Genomic DNA, 7,299 nt, shown 5'->3' with positions numbered 1-7,299 from the left:
GTGTATACCAGTGTAGCAGGAGATGCTAAAAGCTAGATACATCATGAGAATCCAATGTACCCATCCGTGTGCTCGGGGGTATGAAGGTGCAGTGACCTACGCATGACCTCAGTACTAAAACGAGGATTCGTGGTTGGCTGTCAGTAAGCAACGTAACCCCTGCTTGAAAACAGGAGTTTACATCGGCAATGTTAGTTACCTTAATAATGATAGGCCATTATATAGGATGATTATCTGGCAATTTGGTTAGACATTGCTGCCTTGAAAAAACTGCTAGCTGTAACTGTCTTCCAACATATACTTAGCTCATTCTGTCCAGGACTAGTCTGATGGCTGCCTTTGCTTTATTGATAATGGTTCCTGTCTTCTTGAAGACTGGGGATGAGAGCCCGATACACTGTTGGAGGTATTCTAACTTTCAGGCCCCCTCTACATGTTACACTTATGCCATGATTAATGTGTTAACTGTGGTATAAATGGCAAGGATGCTACACATGCACCCAAGTTAAGGTGCCATAAAGTGGCAAACCAGCCATAACATGTTCCACATATAATGCAGAATGCTTTTAAGGCAGGTTTGTACAGCACCTTCAATTGAATAGGTGGCATGTCCAGGGCTGGGATCAACAAACAGCTGAGTGTCAGCTCTGGCTGTGTGACTGCACTGAGGTCTCCAACTGGCCCAGGTGTAGTCTGGGGTGAGGGCTAACAAACAGCCGGCCCTTGACCTACAAACATCCAGCTTTCAATTTGCCAGTACAGTGGAAAACCAGATGCTGGCCTCATCTGAACTAACAAGCTGAAAGGGCACGATTGGGATCTGATCCCCTATTGCAAAATCACACCTTCTGCCATACATGTGTGGCCTGGCAGAATTGTTGGCATCAGATTCCATAGTGCCTTTAAGTGTGCAAGAAGCCCAGGGTGCAGGTTGCACCCTCATGACTGATTTGCTAACAGAACAGACAGGTAACATTGCTTTTCTTATATGAAAAAGTTCTTGGATTTTCTATTATCATGCATTTCTGTTTACAATCTGCTGCTAACTAGCCAATTGCTCAATACACCTACATGGAATCAGCCTGAGCCGGCCAAGTCCTCTTCTTTTGCTTCTGTGGTTTAGGATTACTCTCCACTGCCACTGGCAAACGTGGGATAGTCTTTGACCTAGAGTTGCTGCAGGTCTTGCACTTCTGTTACACACTGCATTGGTGATTCACTTCCCGATATTTCCAGGTTGTCTGCTCCCAAAGCAGTTATGGCAAAAAACCTGGTGGGTATCTCCTTGTTAAACACCCACAAACCCATTGCCTTGTGCACAACCTGCTGGCAGATCACGGTCAGCAGTGCGTGGTGAGGAGGCATTTAGTACCAAAGGTTTACCGCTACGCAAAGGGTGAACAAGAGGAGCTGGCATTGGCATGTGCTCCAGGGCAATTGCTGGAGCAGCTTGTGAGCAGGCGACTTGCCAGCTAGATGGGCATAGTTGTAGACAGCTAATAGACCATGTCTGCATATGCAGAGCAGGCAAGATACACAGCTGGGAAATGTGGAACAGATTTCTGTAAACTCCTGCTCTGAGGGGTCTGAGTACATACAACCACTGCCAATCTAAACAGGAGTAAAGAAATAACTTCTGGCAGCTGAGACAGGTTCTTGGTCCTGTTGCCTCAGACTGAATGCTGTGGGGGAGATCTGGCGAGGTCACAGTAATGAGAATGGAAATTATATTAATAGCTTGGCCATCTATGTTTTAAGCTTTGTCAATCTATAAAATACAATACTTTACTCTAACGTTCCCTGGCTGCCTATTTTAAGGCATAAAAAGCGCTCTGCTTTTCTGCTGTCCATTGCCACGTGTAGAGAGCAAGTATTGAAGAACAAAGCAGAGATCTCGCTTTCATATCCCAGCAGGTTAGGTTTAATGTAGAATAATCAAAGAAGATTCTGTTGGATTTATTCTGTTTTTACCTCCTGGTTTCTCCCCCTCTCTGAGGTCAATGGGACCTATGCTTTTAATTTCTTGGGGGCAGAGCCAGGTTGGTAAATGAGGTGCCTACATGAGAGGTGGTCAAAAGAAACCACCTCAGCACCTATCTTTTGGCTGGAAAAGATCCCCAGGTACCTAGACATAGGTTTGCAAACCTTTGCAGAAGCACTTTTGACAAACCAGCACGGTGCTCAATCCCTCCTAAGCTTTGCTGCAATCCATAATGGAAGATGAGTGGCCCTCTGGCCTTCCAAACGGCAGGTGCAGCATGCCACAACTAGACTATTGCATAGCCAGGTAGATAGGAAACTTTCCTAGGGGGCAGGTTGGGTCCTCAGGCTTCCCCAGTGCTCTAATCATGAGGCTATTATACAAAGTTTGTACCCCATCAGGGAAGGACTGGATCAGGGGTGGGCAAAGTCTGGCATATGTGGGCAGTCCCCAATTGCCTCTTGCCGCTTGCCACCCCTCACTGCCGCTGCCGTCTGCAGGCGTTCCCCTCTTGCTGTCTACAAATGGTGCCCCCCCAGTTTAGTCCATTATGATTGGAGGCCCCTAAGGCCAGATCCCACTCTGCCTATTAGGCACTGCTTGTCTTGAGCAGGGTAGAATAGGATCATACACAGTAACCAAAGTTCACTGCGGCACCTAATAGGTGGAGTTGGCCCTGGCCCGCAATGTACAGCTCTGGCTTGTGTGCCTATGCTCTGAGGAGGGCTGGGAGTTCAGACATATCCTTGAACCTAGTGCTCCCTATTGACTACCTTTTGGAGTCTCCCTGCCTAGGATCCGAACTCTCTCTCTGGGGCCACCAACCTCTCCCCATTGACTGGCCAGGGAGCTGAAGTGCTTTCTTTTTACGTGATGCCAGTGAGAAGAGAGGTTAGTAACCTGTGTGCAGCTAATGTTGCTTCTCTCCTCTTAGATCAGAAGTTACAATGCATGGAGCTAGCATGGCATCCTCAGCACGGGGACTGCTATGCATTATATAGACATGCTGTCTTTGCTTTGGACTTCAAACTCTGGAGAGGAAGTGGCAAGCTAAGGCAAAGCATATGGACTGAGTTCCTGCACACTGACAGCATTTCTGTGTATTTGGACTATGACTGTCAAAAATCAGGGGAAGAGTCCAGTGTCTGACTTTCTTAAATCATGTACTAAAGAGCATGCCCTTCTCCAAATGAATGAGTCTAGTGGCTATCACAGGCATCCGAGCTGGCCTTGCTCTCTCTGCAAAAGCCAGAAAATCAGCCTTTTGAAAGCACAGTGTGGAATTTGACACTGCAGCGTAATCGAGAAAAAAAGAGGCCAAATGCATTATTTATGAGCAGAAAGCTGGGCTCGATGTTAACAAGGGAGAAGTTATTTCATGAGGAAAGTGGCTTTGAAACAATAGCTCTGCGCCGCTCCCCTGGAGAGAAGCCCGAGTTTCAATTGCACTGCATTTTTCAACTGCAGGTGGAGACCGCTCTTCCCGTGTCTTGCTTCCATCCACCCAGGGATGTACAATACAGAGCGGGGGACTGGCAGGAGCTTACTGCCCATTTCTTCAAGCGGCTGCAGGGAGAGGTAATAAACCCTGCCTTGTAATAGCTAATCTCTTCCTGCCCCAGGGAGAAGGATTTCACCGAAAGGAAGAAGCACTCGGAGCTGCCACCAACAGCCCTCACTCAGGGTTTCCATTGACCGGTGCCAGCTTTCAGCTACGATTGCAGCCTCATGGGAGACTGGCTAGCAAAGGCAGCTGAGGTGTTGCTCCAGCCTCCTCCTTGGCCAGTGCTATCTTGGGGTTGCGTGGGTCTCTGATGGCTTTTGGCTGGCACTACTTCCAGTCTCCCCAAGGCCTAGTCTTGGTCTTCACTGAAAGAGGTGAGGACTGGACATTGAGCTCAATCTGAGCTAACACAGCTCAGGCCTCATCTCAAAGCAGCGCAGAGAACCCTGTTGTTACCTGAGTTGCTTTGTGTCAAGTGCTTTGGAAGGGCAGGCCCCAAATACACTAATTGCTGGTGCCAGAATGACATTGGTTCTGTCACGGCAACATTAGTTCACGGCAGCAAAAGGCACCATGCTTCTGGGACCCAGGGAAATGGAGCCGTTGGAGGGATCATCTCTGGTGGAGTGGGAGGTAAGGTATTACTTGTATCACAGTAGTACTTACAGGGCGCTTGCACATGTGATGCCATTACCACGTACACGTGACGACAACATCACTTTGCGTGGCTTAATCTGTACACGTGCAAGAGTTTGGGGGGTTTTCAGTTGGCTTGCGTCATTGCAAACTCAACTGCAGCCCGACGTAGTTTAGTTTGCAATGCTGCAAATGGGAACGATGCAGCTGTCAGCTTGCCCTCCGGCTGTAGGAGAGGCAGGCAGGCTCCGCAGAAAAAAAGGATCAGGCTATTTTCGGTGGAGCCTGCCTGCCTCTCCTGTGGCCAGGGAGTGAGCTGCTGGCAGGCCAAGTGGCCCTGAGCTGTGGGGGGCCCTGGTCCTTCCCTCCACAGTAGTGGCACCTCCTGGGGCTTCCCAAGCGGGCTGTTAGCAGGCTGGGTGCTGCCCCAGCTTGGGGTTGGGGAACGGTTGGATTGGGCAGGGGTGCTGCCTTCGAACAGGGGCAGCACCTGGCCTATTAGCAGCCCACCCAGGTGGCCCCAGGGGTTGCTGCCACTGCAGAAGGAAGGACCTGGGCCCCCTGAAACACAGGGCCTGCTCAGCCTGCCAGCAGCTCACCCCCCTAGCATGAGCATCTCATGCTTCCTGAGGCTGGGGGGCCACGGTGACCGCCCGCAGGCAGTGGTGGTGGAGGCGGGGGCACGGTGGCGGTGAGTAGGGACCTCCCACAGGCAGCCGCGATGACGTCGGCAGCAAGGGGGGGCTGAGCGGGACCTGCCCGTAGGTGGCCACGGCCACAGTGATGTGGGGTGGCGAGTGCTGAGTGGCAAGTGTCGGCGGGGGGGGGGGGAGTGGCAAGCAGCAACCGCCTGCAGATGCTGCTGGCAGTGGTGGCAATGGCCAATCTCAGGGGGTGCATGTGCACCTGCATGCACCCCTTACCCATTGCCAGTGTCCCCTGGCCATGGGCAGGCTCTGCCAGGAAAAAAAAGGATTGGGCCCATTGCCAAAAAAAAAAAGGATTGGACCCCTCACCATAAGAGTGATGGAAAATAAAACCCCTACATTGAATGGGTGGGTTTCAATTAAAAAAAAACCTGGTTTCAATTTAGGAGGCATAGAATGCAATCCTAAGGCTGAGACCCCCATCACGTGTACAAGTGCCCGCAGGGTCCAGAGGTCTTGTCACGTCTTGTCTGCACGTGTGTATTAAAGACCCTGCCCCAGAGATGGGATGCATCATCCACGCTTGCATCTCTTCCTTGGGCTTGCCTTTCTTCCCACCCAACAGAAACAGCTGGCAACAGCTGTTGGTCATTGCTAAGTGCAGCCTGGCTTGAGCTTTTAAGCAGGAGTGCAGAGCTCAGCCTTCTGCACTGCTAATGAGGCACTCAGCATTCACACACAGGATCAAGTTTAAAAAAACAAGAGCACAACCAACTGCTCTCTCAAGGTCAGAGGAAGCCAGTCAAATCCAAGTTCCTCTCTACTAGGATCACTACCTTCTCCTGCCATGTTCTTCTGCATCATGACCACCTGCTCTTTCTGAGACAAAATCTAAACTCCAGCTGTAACCGCTTCTTGGTAAACAGACAGAGTAGTCAACAGTTCAATGCTGGAAAGAAAATCAAGGCAAGGATGTAGGATGTGAAGGGCTGTTTTGGCTTTTACAAAGGTAAAAGCTAAAGCAGCAGAGCGGACGTAGTTGTGCTAAAATTGCTTGGGGGGAGGGGAGGGAAGGAATTCTCTTCCTTGGTTTCTGACACTGGTTCATTGAGTCTTCTCTGGGTTTCATTAGCAGTTATTGCTTTCCCTTAATCCAGCTTTATAACTATTTAGTGAAGATGAGGGACCCCAGGAGAAATCTCAACAGCAAGAAGAACAAGTTTCAAAGTACACTGGCATCTTCGTTGTGGCTCAGAACAAATGGATTAGAATAGCGGGGCAGAGGGTTGGTCGTCCCTTTACTTAAGATAGCCCCGACTGTGTGAAAGACTTTGCAGCCAAGTTCAGCGTCAGAGTCCCTGTCTCTAGGACTGGCTACCTGAGCTCCACGAGTAACAGAGCCAGGCAGCAGGGTGGGAAGATGCGGACCTGAATGGTGATAGTCAATCGTTATACTTCCATGATTTAGCTCTTTGCTTACTGATGGTTGGGGTGAGGGTCAGAGTTTAGTAAAGTTTCTCTGCCTCTCGGTTTGTTAGCACTCCTCCAAGAAGGGCTCAGGTAGCAAGGAGTTTTGGACATAACGGGTTGCTCAAGGAGGGGCGAGATGAGGCAGAGAAGGTAGGAGAAAGGCATGGAGCTGCACGTGTCATGAGAGGGGAGGTTAGTCATGCTTCTAGCAGAGGGAAGGCGTAAACTCATTGGGATGAAGATCATCTTTGATGTTCCCTTTCGGGGGTATCTGCAGCCATTGGCGATGTGGAGGGGGTGCATATGGGTCTGCGTGCACCCCCTTTAATACCTCTGCCCCCTCGCCTAGGAAATCAGGACCACCGCGCTCTCGGTGTGGCAAGTTGAATGACATCTCCGATGGGGCGTGCTGGGATGTTGATGCTAACATCGCCTATTCGGGGGCAGGTCAAAGCACAGATCCAGCTGTTGCAGTTCAACCCTTCTCTATTACACCTAGCAAAGAGAGCTGCTGACTGGTTCTCCCCCCCTTGAACAGAGATACGCGCGACAAATGTGACAATAATTCCTGACCTAAATCCATTTTTATTTGGGTTGGTGTTTGCTGACTCCAGTCCCGTTCGTGGTGTTAATGGAAAAATCTGATCATTTAACCGCTCTTCCAAACTGTGAAGTATAAGAATTATAATTGTTAAATATTACTTCAAGAAATATGCTAATTAACTCTATAGGACACCAACCTTGAGCAGCTAAATGAGGTGTTGAATATCTCACAATAATCAGCAATTGGTTACAACAGCAAAAATATCTAGCATAGAAACCAGAACAGTGCTGCTTGGCACGGAGAGACTGGGACCGTGATTGCTACTGCAAATCAGCCCCTCAGATGTGTTTGGCAAGTCAAATGAGATTTAGAGAAAATTTATGGGGGAGATCTCCAAGGGAAAATATATCTTCTTCTGACTTGTATGCTCAGGAGAACAAGCGATGTCCTGGGAGAGAGATCATGGGGCCTAATGGATTTTTCCATCCCTGCTTACTAGTCAGGAAATGTCCTAAAA

Source organism: Alligator mississippiensis, chromosome 11, assembly GCF_030867095.1.
Source record: "Alligator mississippiensis isolate rAllMis1 chromosome 11, rAllMis1, whole genome shotgun sequence".
NCBI lineage: Eukaryota > Metazoa > Chordata > Crocodylia > Alligatoridae > Alligator > Alligator mississippiensis.
This window is presented reverse-complemented; position numbering follows the sequence as displayed.